Raw genomic sequence first — 14,203 nt, forward strand, 5'->3', positions numbered from 1 at the left:
AACGTCTTTGGATCGTCAGTGAGTACTGCATATTAGAAATTTCGTGTTGGCCCTGATGTGCATTAAAGGGCAGATTTCTTCAGTGGAAGTCAGTTCTGCGCCTAGTCACAGTATATCGCCCTAGCAGCACCAGGAAAACGGGTTCAGATGTGCTCGCCTTCCACTCGGCGTTGAGCGCCTACAGCGAGATAGCCTTCGTCCTCTGGCGCCAGGAGGGAAGGCGACACATCACGGCGCAAACAGCTTGTAGCGGAAGGCAGTGGTGGTGTGTCGGTCAGCGTGGTTGCTTCCCAAGTAGCTGATCCGGGTTCGAAACCCGGACACCACACGGAAGTTGTCTCCTTTACTCAGGAGAGTGTGTTCAACGCTACTTGATCTTCGAATTTCCGAACAGTTGTGGTACGAATGGTTTTCCTCCACCCCTCGTCTCGCTCCGCGAAGGCTAGTGCGGATTACGATTCACAGCATCGTGTGTCCTCATGTGTCGACTTGTCTCGACTTTGCTCGGCTGACGCGGAAGCTGACGCTTGCAAATGGCCGTATATGTAGAGGACTGGCGCTAGAAACGACTGGGAGACGCCAAATCGACAAACACACAACGGACTCTTTCATTTGACAGTGGCCGCAGGTTCGCCCCTGTGCGTACCGAGAAGCAAGAGAGGTGTCAGCGTGCTGGACCGCAGGATTTCCGCGCAGCAGACTCAAAAACTAAGGAAAAAGGCAAAACTGAAGAAACCAATAGCTCGCGGACTTCCTAGGTGGTCACCCACCTGAGTACTAACCACGCCCAACGCTGTCGAATTTCGGTGATCGGGCATGGACCCGTGTCTTTGGCGTGGCATACAAGTTGGCGAGAACGTCGCCAGACGGGCGGACGCCTTAGTCCTTGTACAGATCACTTGGGATTTGCCTTTTAGGGAAACAAAATGGAATAGCCCTTGGTGGGATCGAACCCACAGCCCCCTCGTTATTAGCATAATAACACTCTAACTTGGTGAGCTTATTGCCCGCGCAATACGGCCGCTTCAGGACTCCACTACCCCAACCGCCGTTTCATCTATCTTTATTAAGGCCCTGCCATTCATTGAAACACTTACGTGTCACTGTTGACTCATTTTCGCCTGTCGCTTCGAGCCCAGAGCCACAACACAACGACCACGGAAACGTCCGTGAGAAGAGGTAAAACTCGACACAGGAAAAGTATGTTCCGCTATTTCTTTTCGACTGCTCAGCCTATGGGACGTGAGACGCCAGCACTGCTGTCACTGTCTTCCCTAGCAAAACCTCCATGGCGTGTTTCTGCGTAATTTACTTGTTCTACAACATGAATGGAGTAGGTTAGTTTCTGAATGATTAAAATGCATTGTCAGATGTGGGGTTCGAACCCACGCTCCCTTTCGGGAACCAGAGCTTAAATCTGGCGCCTTAGACCGCTCGGCCAATCTGACGTGTGAGACAACAGCCCCAGTGACTTCCGTCTCTAGCATTATCTCAAGAACCTGACTGCGAAATCTGTTTCTTTTTTCGGTAGGACGGAATTATGTCAGTCTTACAATATTTAAGGCGCAATGTCAGATGTGGCGTAGGAAACGCATCCCGCGCTCTTCCGTCGTATCCAGTTTGAACTGTAACTAGCACAACTGTATTTAGTAATAGGATAATTTCCACATTGACGCAAAAGAAAGCAGATATTAGCAAACGGCATCTAAGGCCGTTTCCTAGCAACAGCCACGCTGTGCATTACGTACTCGTGGGAAGCCAATGAAATACTTCGTGTGAGGATGGAACTGTCGACCTTCACTTTACAATACTTAGGCACTGCCCCGGCGGTACCGACGCATACGTACTGAAACGTCTTTGGATCGTCAGTGAGTACTGCATATTAGAAATTTCGTGTTGGCCCTGATGTGCATTAAAGGGCAGATTTCTTCAGTGGAAGTCAGTTCTGCGCCTAGTCACAGTATATCGCCCTAGCAGCACCAGGAAAACGGGTTCAGATGTGCTCGCCTTCCACTCGGCGTTGAGCGCCTACAGCGAGATAGCCTTCGTCCTCTGGCGCCAGGAGGGAAGGCGACACATCACGGCGCAAACAGCTTGTAGCGGAAGGCAGTGGTGGTGTGTCGGTCAGCGTGGTTGCTTCCCAAGTAGCTGATCCGGGTTCGAAACCCGGACACCACACGGAAGTTGTCTCCTTTACTCAGGAGAGTGTGTTCAACGCTACTTGATCTTCGAATTTCCGAACAGTTGTGGTACGAATGGTTTTCCTCCACCCCTCGTCTCGCTCCGCGAAGGCTAGTGCGGATTACGATTCACAGCATCGTGTGTCGACTTGTCTCGACTTTGCTCGGCTGACGCGAAAGCTGACGCTTGCAAATGGCCGTATATGTAGAGGACTGGCGCTAGAAACGACTGGGAGACGCCAAATCGACAAACACACAACGGACTCTTTCATTTGACAGTGGCCGCAGGTTCGCCCCTGTGCGTACCGAGAAGCAAGAGAGGTGTCAGCGTGCTGGACCGCAGGATTTCCGCGCAGCAGACTCAAAAACTAAGGAAAAAGGCAAAACTGAAGAAACCAATAGCTCGCGGACTTCCTAGGTGGTCACCCACCTGAGTACTAACCACGCCCAACGCTGTCGAATTTCGGTGATCGGGCATGGACCCGTGTCTTTGGCGTGGCATACAAGTTGGCGAGAACGTCGCCAGACGGGCGGACGCCTTAGTCCTTGTACAGATCACTTGGGATTTGCCTTTTAGGGAAACAAAATGGAATAGCCCTTGGTGGGATCGAACCCACAGCCCCCTCGTTATTAGCATAATAACACTCTAACTTGGTGAGCTTATTGCCCGCGCAATACGGCCGCTTCAGGACTCCACTACCCCAACCGCCGTTTCATCTATCTTTATTAAGGCCCTGCCATTCATTGAAACACTTACGTGTCACTGTTGACTCATTTTCGCCTGTCGCTTCGAGCCCAGAGCCACAACACAACGACCACGGAAACGTCCGTGAGAAGAGGTAAAACTCGACACAGGAAAAGTATGTTCCGCTATTTCTTTTCGACTGCTCAGCCTATGGGACGTGAGACGCCAGCACTGCTGTCACTGTCTTCCCTAGCAAAACCTCCATGGCGTGTTTCTGCGTAATTTACTTGTTCTACAACATGAATGGAGTAGGTTAGTTTCTGAATGATTAAAATGCATTGTCAGATGTGGGGTTCGAACCCACGCTCCCTTTCGGGAACCAGAGCTTAAATCTGGCGCCTTAGACCGCTCGGCCAATCTGACGTGTGAGACAACAGCCCCAGTGACTTCCGTCTCTAGCATTATCTCAAGAACCTGACTGCGAAATCTGTTTCTTTTTTCGGTAGGACGGAATTATGTCAGTCTTACAATATTTAAGGCGCAATGTCAGATGTGGCGTAGGAAACGCATCCCGCGCTCTTCCGTCGTATCCAGTTTGAACTGTAACTAGCACAACTGTATTTAGTAATAGGATAATTTCCACATTGACGCAAAAGAAAGCAGATATTAGCAAACGGCATCTAAGGCCGTTTCCTAGCAACAGCCACGCTGTGCATTACGTACTCGTGGGAAGCCAATGAAATACTTCGTGTGAGGATGGAACTGTCGACCTTCACTTTACAATACTTAGGCACTGCCCCGGCGGTACCGACGCATACGTACTGAAACGTCTTTGGATCGTCAGTGAGTACTGCATATTAGAAATTTCGTGTTGGCCCTGATGTGCATTAAAGGGCAGATTTCTTCAGTGGAAGTCAGTTCTGCGCCTAGTCACAGTATATCGCCCTAGCAGCACCAGGAAAACGGGTTCAGATGTGCTCGCCTTCCACTCGGCGTTGAGCGCCTACAGCGAGATAGCCTTCGTCCTCTGGCGCCAGGAGGGAAGGCGACACATCACGGCGCAAACAGCTTGTAGCGGAAGGCAGTGGTGGTGTGTCGGTCAGCGTGGTTGCTTCCCAAGTAGCTGATCCGGGTTCGAAACCCGGACACCACACGGAAGTTGTCTCCTTTACTCAGGAGAGTGTGTTCAACGCTACTTGATCTTCGAATTTCCGAACAGTTGTGGTACGAATGGTTTTCCTCCACCCCTCGTCTCGCTCCGCGAAGGCTAGTGCGGATTACGATTCACAGCATCGTGTGTCCTCATGTGTCGACTTGTCTCGACTTTGCTCGGCTGACGCGGAAGCTGACGCTTGCAAATGGCCGTATATGTAGAGGACTGGCGATAGAAACGACTGGGAGACGCCAAATCGACAAACACACAACGGACTCTTTCATTTGACAGTGGCCGCAGGTTCGCCCCTGTGCGTACCGAGAAGCAAGAGAGGTGTCAGCGTGCTGGACCGCAGGATTTCCGCGCAGCAGACTCAAAAACTAAGGAAAAAGGCAAAACTGAAGAAACCAATAGCTCGCGGACTTCCTAGGTGGTCACCCACCTGAGTACTAACCACGCCCAACGCTGTCGAATTTCGGTGATCGGGCATGGACCCGTGTCTTTGGCGTGGCATACAAGTTGGCGAGAACGTCGCCAGACGGGCGGACGCCTTAGTCCTTGTACAGATCACTTGGGATTTGCCTTTTAGGGAAACAAAATGGAATAGCCCTTGGTGGGATCGAACCCACAGCCCCCTCGTTATTAGCATAATAACACTCTAACTTGGTGAGCTTATTGCCCGCGCAATACGGCCGCTTCAGGACTCCACTACCCCAACCGCCGTTTCATCTATCTTTATTAAGGCCCTGCCATTCATTGAAACACTTACGTGTCACTGTTGACTCATTTTCGCCTGTCGCTTCGAGCCCAGAGCCACAACACAACGACCACGGAAACGTCCGTGAGAAGAGGTAAAACTCGACACAGGAAAAGTATGTTCCGCTATTTCTTTTCGACTGCTCAGCCTATGGGACGTGAGACGCCAGCACTGCTGTCACTGTCTTCCCTAGCAAAACCTCCATGGCGTGTTTCTGCGTAATTTACTTGTTCTACAACATGAATGGAGTAGGTTAGTTTCTGAATGATTAAAATGCATTGTCAGATGTGGGGTTCGAACCCACGCTCCCTTTCGGGAAGCAGAGCTTAAATCTGGCGCCTTAGACCGCTCGGCCAATCTGACGTGTGAGACAACAGCCCCAGTGACTTCCGTCTCTAGCATTATCTCAAGAACCTGACTGCGAAATCTGTTTCTTTTTTCGGTAGGACGGAATTATGTCAGTCTTACAATATTTAAGGCGCAATGTCAGATGTGGCGTAGGAAACGCATCCCGCGCTCTTCCGTCGTATCCAGTTTGAACTGTAACTAGCACAACTGTATTTAGTAATAGGATAATTTCCACATTGACGCAAAAGAAAGCAGATATTAGCAAACGGCATCTAAGGCCGTTTCCTAGCAACAGCCACGCTGTGCATTACGTACTCGTGGGAAGCCAATGAAATACTTCGTGTGAGGATGGAACTGTCGACCTTCACTTTACAATACTTAGGCACTGCCCCGGCGGTACCGACGCATACGTACTGAAACGTCTTTGGATCGTCAGTGAGTACTGCATATTAGAAATTTCGTGTTGGCCCTGATGTGCATTAAAGGGCAGATTTCTTCAGTGGAAGTCAGTTCTGCGCCTAGTCACAGTATATCGCCCTAGCAGCACCAGGAAAACGGGTTCAGATGTGCTCGCCTTCCACTCGGCGTTGAGCGCCTACAGCGAGATAGCCTTCGTCCTCTGGCGCCAGGAGGGAAGGCGACACATCACGGCGCAAACAGCTTGTAGCGGAAGGCAGTGGTGGTGTGTCGGTCAGCGTGGTTGCTTCCCAAGTAGCTGATCCGGGTTCGAAACCCGGACACCACACGGAAGTTGTCTCCTTTACTCAGGAGAGTGTGTTCAACGCTACTTGATCTTCGAATTTCCGAACAGTTGTGGTACGAATGGTTTTCCTCCACCCCTCGTCTCGCTCCGCGAAGGCTAGTGCGGATTACGATTCACAGCATCGTGTGTCCTCATGTGTCGACTTGTCTCGACTTTGCTCGGCTGACGCGAAAGCTGACGCTTGCAAATGGCCGTATATGTAGAGGACTGGCGCTAGAAACGACTGGGAGACGCCAAATCGACAAACACACAACGGACTCTTTCATTTGACAGTGGCCGCAGGTTCGCCCCTGTGCGTACCGAGAAGCAAGAGAGGTGTCAGCGTGCTGGACCGCAGGATTTCCGCGCAGCAGACTCAAAAACTAAGGAAAAAGGCAAAACTGAAGAAACCAATAGCTCGCGGACTTCCTAGGTGGTCACCCACCTGAGTACTAACCACGCCCAACGCTGTCGAATTTCGGTGATCGGGCATGGACCCGTGTCTTTGGCGTGGCATACAAGTTGGCGAGAACGTCGCCAGACGGGCGGACGCCTTAGTCCTTGTACAGATCACTTGGGATTTGCCTTTTAGGGAAACAAAATGGAATAGCCCTTGGTGGGATCGAACCCACAGCCCCCTCGTTATTAGCATAATAACACTCTAACTTGGTGAGCTTATTGCCCGCGCAATACGGCCGCTTCAGGACTCCACTACCCCAACCGCCGTTTCATCTATCTTTATTAAGGCCCTGCCATTCATTGAAACACTTACGTGTCACTGTTGACTCATTTTCGCCTGTCGCTTCGAGCCCAGAGCCACAACACAACGACCACGGAAACGTCCGTGAGAAGAGGTAAAACTCGACACAGGAAAAGTATGTTCCGCTATTTCTTTTCGACTGCTCAGCCTATGGGACGTGAGACGCCAGCACTGCTGTCACTGTCTTCCCTAGCAAAACCTCCATGGCGTGTTTCTGCGTAATTTACTTGTTCTACAACATGAATGGAGTAGGTTAGTTTCTGAATGATTAAAATGCATTGTCAGATGTGGGGTTCGAACCCACGCTCCCTTTCGGGAACCAGAGCTTAAATCTGGCGCCTTAGACCGCTCGGCCAATCTGACGTGTGAGACAACAGCCCCAGTTTCTTCCGTCTCTAGCATTATCTCAAGAACCTGACTGCGAAATCTGTTTCTTTTTTCGGTAGGACGGAATTATGTCAGTCTTACAATATTTAAGGCGCAATGTCAGATGTGGCGTAGGAAACGCATCCCGCGCTCTTCCGCCGTATCCAGTTTGAACTGTAACTAGCACAACTGTATTTAGTAATAGGATAATTTCCACATTGACGCAAAAGAAAGCAGATATTAGCAAACGGCATCTAAGGCCGTTTCCTAGCAACAGCCACGCTGTGCATTACGTACTCGTGGGAAGCCAATGAAATACTTCGTGTGAGGATGGAACTGTCGACCTTCACTTTACAATACTTAGGCACTGCCCCGGCGGTACCGACGCATACGTACTGAAACGTCTTTGGATCGTCAGTGAGTACTGCATATTAGAAATTTCGTGTTGGCCCTGATGTGCATTAAAGGGCAGATTTCTTCAGTGGAAGTCAGTTCTGCGCCTAGTCACAGTATATCGCCCTAGCAGCACCAGGAAAACGGGTTCAGATGTGCTCGCCTTCCACTCGGCGTTGAGCGCCTACAGCGAGATAGCCTTCGTCCTCTGGCGCCAGGAGGGAAGGCGACACATCACGGCGCAAACAGCTTGTAGCGGAAGGCAGTGGTGGTGTGTCGGTCAGCGTGGTTGCTTCCCAAGTAGCTGATCCGGGTTCGAAACCCGGACACCACACGGAAGTTGTCTCCTTTACTCAGGAGAGTGTGTTCAACGCTACTTGATCTTCGAATTTCCGAACAGTTGTGGTACGAATGGTTTTCCTCCACCCCTCGTCTCGCTCCGCGAAGGCTAGTGCGGATTACGATTCACAGCATCGTGTGTCCTCATGTGTCGACTTGTCTCGACTTTGCTCGGCTGACGCGAAAGCTGACGCTTGCAAATGGCCGTATATGTAGAGGACTGGCGCTAGAAACGACTGGGAGACGCCAAATCGACAAACACACAACGGACTCTTTCATTTGACAGTGGCCGCAGGTTCGCCCCTGTGCGTACCGAGAAGCAAGAGAGGTGTCAGCGTGCTGGACCGCAGGATTTCCGCGCAGCAGACTCAAAAACTAAGGAAAAAGGCAAAACTGAAGAAACCAATAGCTCGCGGACTTCCTAGGTGGTCACCCACCTGAGTACTAACCACGCCCAACGCTGTCGAATTTCGGTGATCGGGCATGGACCCGTGTCTTTGGCGTGGCATACAAGTTGGCGAGAACGTCGCCAGACGGGCGGACGCCTTAGTCCTTGTACAGATCACTTGGGATTTGCCTTTTAGGGAAACAAAATGGAATAGCCCTTGGTGGGATCGAACCCACAGCCCCCTCGTTATTAGCATAATAACACTCTAACTTGGTGAGCTTATTGCCCGCGCAATACGGCCGCTTCAGGACTCCACTACCCCAACCGCCGTTTCATCTATCTTTATTAAGGCCCTGCCATTCATTGAAACACTTACGTGTCACTGTTGACTCATTTTCGCCTGTCGCTTCGAGCCCAGAGCCACAACACAACGACCACGGAAACGTCCGTGAGAAGAGGTAAAACTCGACACAGGAAAAGTATGTTCCGCTATTTCTTTTCGACTGCTCAGCCTATGGGACGTGAGACGCCAGCACTGCTGTCACTGTCTTCCCTAGCAAAACCTCCATGGCGTGTTTCTGCGTAATTTACTTGTTCTACAACATGAATGGAGTAGGTTAGTTTCTGAATGATTAAAATGCATTGTCAGATGTGGGGTTCGAACCCACGCTCCCTTTCGGGAACCAGAGCTTAAATCTGGCGCCTTAGACCGCTCGGCCAATCTGACGTGTGAGACAACAGCCCCAGTGACTTCCGTCTCTAGCGTTATCTCAAGAACCTGACTGCGAAATCTGTTTCTTTTTTCGGTAGGACGGAATTATGTCAGTCTTACAATATTTAAGGCGCAATGTCAGATGTGGCGTAGGAAACGCATCCCGCGCTCTTCCGTCGTATCCAGTTTGAACTGTAACTAGCACAACTGTATTTAGTAATAGGATAATTTCCACATTGACGCAAAAGAAAGCAGATATTAGCAAACGGCATCTAAGGCCGTTTCCTAGCAACAGCCACGCTGTGCATTACGTACTCGTGGGAAGCCAATGAAATACTTCGTGTGAGGATGGAACTGTCGACCTTCACTTTACAATACTTAGGCACTGCCCCGGCGGTACCGACGCATACGTACTGAAACGTCTTTGGATCGTCAGTGAGTACTGCATATTAGAAATTTCGTGTTGGCCCTGATGTGCATTAAAGGGCAGATTTCTTCAGTGGAAGTCAGTTCTGCGCCTAGTCACAGTATATCGCCCTAGCAGCACCAGGAAAACGGGTTCAGATGTGCTCGCCTTCCACTCGGCGTTGAGCGCCTACAGCGAGATAGCCTTCGTCCTCTGGCGCCAGGAGGGAAGGCGACACATCACGGCGCAAACAGCTTGTAGCGGAAGGCAGTGGTGGTGTGTCGGTCAGCGTGGTTGCTTCCCAAGTAGCTGATCCGGGTTCGAAACCCGGACACCACACGGAAGTTGTCTCCTTTACTCAGGAGAGTGTGTTCAACGCTACTTGATCTTCGAATTTCCGAACAGTTGTGGTACGAATGGTTTTCCTCCACCCCTCGTCTCGCTCCGCGAAGGCTAGTGCGGATTACGATTCACAGCATCGTGTGTCCTCATGTGTCGACTTGTCTCGACTTTGCTCGGCTGACGCGAAAGCTGACGCTTGCAAATGGCCGTATATGTAGAGGACTGGCGCTAGAAACGACTGGGAGACGCCAAATCGACAAACACACAACGGACTCTTTCATTTGACAGTGGCCGCAGGTTCGCCCCTGTGCGTACCGAGAAGCAAGAGAGGTGTCAGCGTGCTGGACCGCAGGATTTCCGCGCAGCAGACTCAAAAACTAAGGAAAAAGGCAAAACTGAAGAAACCAATAGCTCGCGGACTTCCTAGGTGGTCACCCACCTGAGTACTAACCACGCCCAACGCTGTCGAATTTCGGTGATCGGGCATGGACCCGTGTCTTTGGCGTGGCATACAAGTTGGCGAGAACGTCGCCAGACGGGCGGACGCCTTAGTCCTTGTACAGATCACTTGGGATTTGCCTTTTAGGGAAACAAAATGGAATAGCCCTTGGTGGGATCGAACCCACAGCCCCCTCGTTATTAGCATAATAACACTCTAACTTGGTGAGCTTATTGCCCGCGCAATACGGCCGCTTCAGGACTCCACTACCCCAACCGCCGTTTCATCTATCTTTATTAAGGCCCTGCCATTCATTGAAACACTTACGTGTCACTGTTGACTCATTTTCGCCTGTCGCTTCGAGCCCAGAGCCACAACACAACGACCACGGAAACGTCCGTGAGAAGAGGTAAAACTCGACACAGGAAAAGTATGTTCCGCTATTTCTTTTCGACTGCTCAGCCTATGGGACGTGAGACGCCAGCACTGCTGTCACTGTCTTCCCTAGCAAAACCTCCATGGCGTGTTTCTGCGTAATTTACTTGTTCTACAACATGAATGGAGTAGGTTAGTTTCTGAATGATTAAAATGCATTGTCAGATGTGGGGTTCGAACCCACGCTCCCTTTCGGGAACCAGAGCTTAAATCTGGCGCCTTAGACCGCTCGGCCAATCTGACGTGTGAGACAACAGCCCCAGTGACTTCCGTCTCTAGCATTATCTCAAGAACCTGACTGCGAAATCTGTTTCTTTTTTCGGTAGGACGGAATTATGTCAGTCTTACAATATTTAAGGCGCAATGTCAGATGTGGCGTAGGAAACGCATCCCGCGCTCTTCCGCCGTATCCAGTTTGAACTGTAACTAGCACAACTGTATTTAGTAATAGGATAATTTCCACATTGACGCAAAAGAAAGCAGATATTAGCAAACGGCATCTAAGGCCGTTTCCTAGCAACAGCCACGCTGTGCATTACGTACTCGTGGGAAGCCAATGAAATACTTCGTGTGAGGATGGAACTGTCGACCTTCACTTTACAATACTTAGGCACTGCCCCGGCGGTACCGACGCATACGTACTGAAACGTCTTTGGATCGTCAGTGAGTACTGCATATTAGAAATTTCGTGTTGGCCCTGATGTGCATTAAAGGGCAGATTTCTTCAGTGGAAGTCAGTTCTGCGCCTAGTCACAGTATATCGCCCTAGCAGCACCAGGAAAACGGGTTCAGATGTGCTCGCCTTCCACTCGGCGTTGAGCGCCTACAGCGAGATAGCCTTCGTCCTCTGGCGCCAGGAGGGAAGGCGACACATCACGGCGCAAACAGCTTGTAGCGGAAGGCAGTGGTGGTGTGTCGGTCAGCGTGGTTGCTTCCCAAGTAGCTGATCCGGGTTCGAAACCCGGACACCACACGGAAGTTGTCTCCTTTACTCAGGAGAGTGTGTTCAACGCTACTTGATCTTCGAATTTCCGAACAGTTGTGGTACGAATGGTTTTCCTCCACCCCTCGTCTCGCTCCGCGAAGGCTAGTGCGGATTACGATTCACAGCATCGTGTGTCCTCATGTGTCGACTTGTCTCGACTTTGCTCGGCTGACGCGGAAGCTGACGCTTGCAAATGGCCGTATATGTAGAGGACTGGCGCTAGAAACGACTGGGAGACGCCAAATCGACAAACACACAACGGACTCTTTCATTTGACAGTGGCCGCAGGTTCGCCCCTGTGCGTACCGAGAAGCAAGAGAGGTGTCAGCGTGCTGGACCGCAGGATTTCCGCGCAGCAGACTCAAAAACTAAGGAAAAAGGCAAAACTGAAGAAACCAATAGCTCGCGGACTTCCTAGGTGGTCACCCACCTGAGTACTAACCACGCCCAACGCTGTCGAATTTCGGTGATCGGGCATGGACCCGTGTCTTTGGCGTGGCATACAAGTTGGCGAGAACGTCGCCAGACGGGCGGACGCCTTAGTCCTTGTACAGATCACTTGGGATTTGCCTTTTAGGGAAACAAAATGGAATAGCCCTTGGTGGGATCGAACCCACAGCCCCCTCGTTATTAGCATAATAACACTCTAACTTGGTGAGCTTATTGCCCGCGCAATACGGCCGCTTCAGGACTCCACTACCCCAACCGCCGTTTCATCTATCTTTATTAAGGCCCTGCCATTCATTGAAACACTTACGTGTCACTGTTGACTCATTTTCGCCTGTCGCTTCGAGCCCAGAGCCACAACACAACGACCACGGAAACGTCCGTGAGAAGAGGTAAAACTCGACACAGGAAAAGTATGTTCCGCTATTTCTTTTCGACTGCTCAGCCTATGGGACGTGAGACGCCAGCACTGCTGTCACTGTCTTCCCTAGCAAAACCTCCATGGCGTGTTTCTGCGTAATTTACTTGTTCTACAACATGAATGGAGTAGGTTAGTTTCTGAATGATTAAAATGCATTGTCAGATGTGGGGTTCGAACCCACGCTCCCTTTCGGGAACCAGAGCTTAAATCTGGCGCCTTAGACCGCTAGGCCAATCTGACGTGTGAGACAACAGCCCCAGTGACTTCCGTCTCTAGCATTATCTCAAGAACCTGACTGCGAAATCTGTTTCTTTTTTCGGTAGGACGTAATTATGTCAGTCTTACAATATTTAAGGCGCAATGTCAGATGTGGCGTAGGAAACGCATCCCGCGCTCTTCCGTCGTATCCAGTTTGAACTGTAACTAGCACAACTGTATTTAGTAATAGGATAATTTCCACATTGACGCAAAAGAAAGCAGATATTAGCAAACGGCATCTAAGGCCGTTTCCTAGCAACAGCCACGCTGTGCATTACGTACTCGTGGGAAGCCAATGAAATACTTCGTGTGAGGATGGAACTGTCGACCTTCACTTTACAATACTTAGGCACTGCCCCGGCGGTACCGACGCATACGTACTGAAACGTCTTTGGATCGTCAGTGAGTACTGCATATTAGAAATTTCGTGTTGGCCCTGATGTGCATTAAAGGGCAGATTTCTTCAGTGGAAGTCAGTTCTGCGCCTAGTCACAGTATATCGCCCTAGCAGCACCAGGAAAACGGGTTCAGATGTGCTCGCCTTCCACTCGGCGTTGAGCGCCTACAGCGAGATAGCCTTCGTCCTCTGGCGCCAGGAGGGAAGGCGACACATCACGGCGCAAACAGCTTGTAGCGGAAGGCAGTGGTGGTGTGTCGGTCAGCGTGGTTGCTTCCCAAGTAGCTGATCCGGGTTCGAAACCCGGACACCACACGGAAGTTGTCTCCTTTACTCAGGAGAGTGTGTTCAACGCTACTTGATCTTCGAATTTCCGAACAGTTGTGGTACGAATGGTTTTCCTCCACCCCTCGTCTCGCTCCGCGAAGGCTAGTGCGGATTACGATTCACAGCATCGTGTGTCCTCATGTGTCGACTTGTCTCGACTTTGCTCGGCTGACGCGAAAGCTGACGCTTGCAAATGGCCGTATATGTAGAGGACTGGCGCTAGAAACGACTGGGAGACGCCAAATCGACAAACACACAACGGACTCTTTCATTTGACAGTGGCCGCAGGTTCGCCCCTGTGCGTACCGAGAAGCAAGAGAGGTGTCAGCGTGCTGGACCGCAGGATTTCCGCGCAGCAGACTCAAAAACTAAGGAAAAAGGCAAAACTGAAGAAACCAATAGCTCGCGGACTTCCTAGGTGGTCACCCACCTGAGTACTAACCACGCCCAACGCTGTCGAATTTCGGTGATCGGGCATGGACCCGTGTCTTTGGCGTGGCATACAAGTTGGCGAGAACGTCGCCAGACGGGCGGACGCCTTAGTCCTTGTACAGATCACTTGGGATTTGCCTTTTAGGGAAACAAAATGGAATAGCCCTTGGTGGGATCGAACCCACAGCCCCCTCGTTATTAGCATAATAACACTCTAACTTGGTGAGCTTATTGCCCGCGCAATACGGCCGCTTCAGGACTCCACTACCCCAACCGCCGTTTCATCTATCTTTATTAAGGCCCTGCCATTCATTGAAACACTTACGTGTCACTGTTGACTCATTTTCGCCTGTCGCTTCGAGCCCAGAGCCACAACACAACGACCACGGAAACGTCCGTGAGAAGAGGTAAAACTCGACACAGGAAAAGTATGTTCCGCTATTTCTTTTCGACTGCTCAGCCTATGGGACGTGAGACGCCAGCACTGCTGT

General features: G+C 50.8%; 7 non-coding genes across 7 annotated transcripts; all 7 read right to left on the reverse strand.

Annotated features, from left to right (window-relative positions):
• Positions 1 to 1,364: 1,364 nt before the first annotated feature.
• Positions 1,365 to 1,448, reverse strand: Trnal-uaa (transfer RNA leucine (anticodon UAA)). Its single transcript has one exon. It is a non-coding gene; the product is annotated as a tRNA-Leu (tRNA).
• A 1,756-nt stretch (positions 1,449 to 3,204) lies between these two features.
• On the reverse strand, positions 3,205 to 3,288 carry Trnal-uaa (transfer RNA leucine (anticodon UAA)). The gene has a single exon. It is a non-coding gene; the product is annotated as a tRNA-Leu (tRNA).
• A 1,766-nt stretch (positions 3,289 to 5,054) lies between these two features.
• Trnal-uaa (transfer RNA leucine (anticodon UAA)) lies at positions 5,055 to 5,138 on the reverse strand. The gene has a single exon. It is a non-coding gene; the product is annotated as a tRNA-Leu (tRNA).
• Positions 5,139 to 6,904: 1,766 nt separating this feature from the next.
• On the reverse strand, positions 6,905 to 6,988 carry Trnal-uaa (transfer RNA leucine (anticodon UAA)). Its single transcript has one exon. It is a non-coding gene; the product is annotated as a tRNA-Leu (tRNA).
• A 1,766-nt stretch (positions 6,989 to 8,754) lies between these two features.
• On the reverse strand, positions 8,755 to 8,838 carry Trnal-uaa (transfer RNA leucine (anticodon UAA)). The gene has a single exon. It is a non-coding gene; the product is annotated as a tRNA-Leu (tRNA).
• Positions 8,839 to 10,604: 1,766 nt separating this feature from the next.
• Trnal-uaa (transfer RNA leucine (anticodon UAA)) lies at positions 10,605 to 10,688 on the reverse strand. Its single transcript has one exon. It is a non-coding gene; the product is annotated as a tRNA-Leu (tRNA).
• Positions 10,689 to 12,454: 1,766 nt separating this feature from the next.
• On the reverse strand, positions 12,455 to 12,538 carry Trnal-uaa (transfer RNA leucine (anticodon UAA)). The gene has a single exon. It is a non-coding gene; the product is annotated as a tRNA-Leu (tRNA).
• Positions 12,539 to 14,203: the final 1,665 nt, after the last annotated feature.

The sequence above is a fragment of the Schistocerca gregaria genome, chromosome 7 (genome assembly GCF_023897955.1).
Source record: "Schistocerca gregaria isolate iqSchGreg1 chromosome 7, iqSchGreg1.2, whole genome shotgun sequence".
Taxonomy (NCBI): domain Eukaryota; kingdom Metazoa; phylum Arthropoda; class Insecta; order Orthoptera; family Acrididae; genus Schistocerca; species Schistocerca gregaria.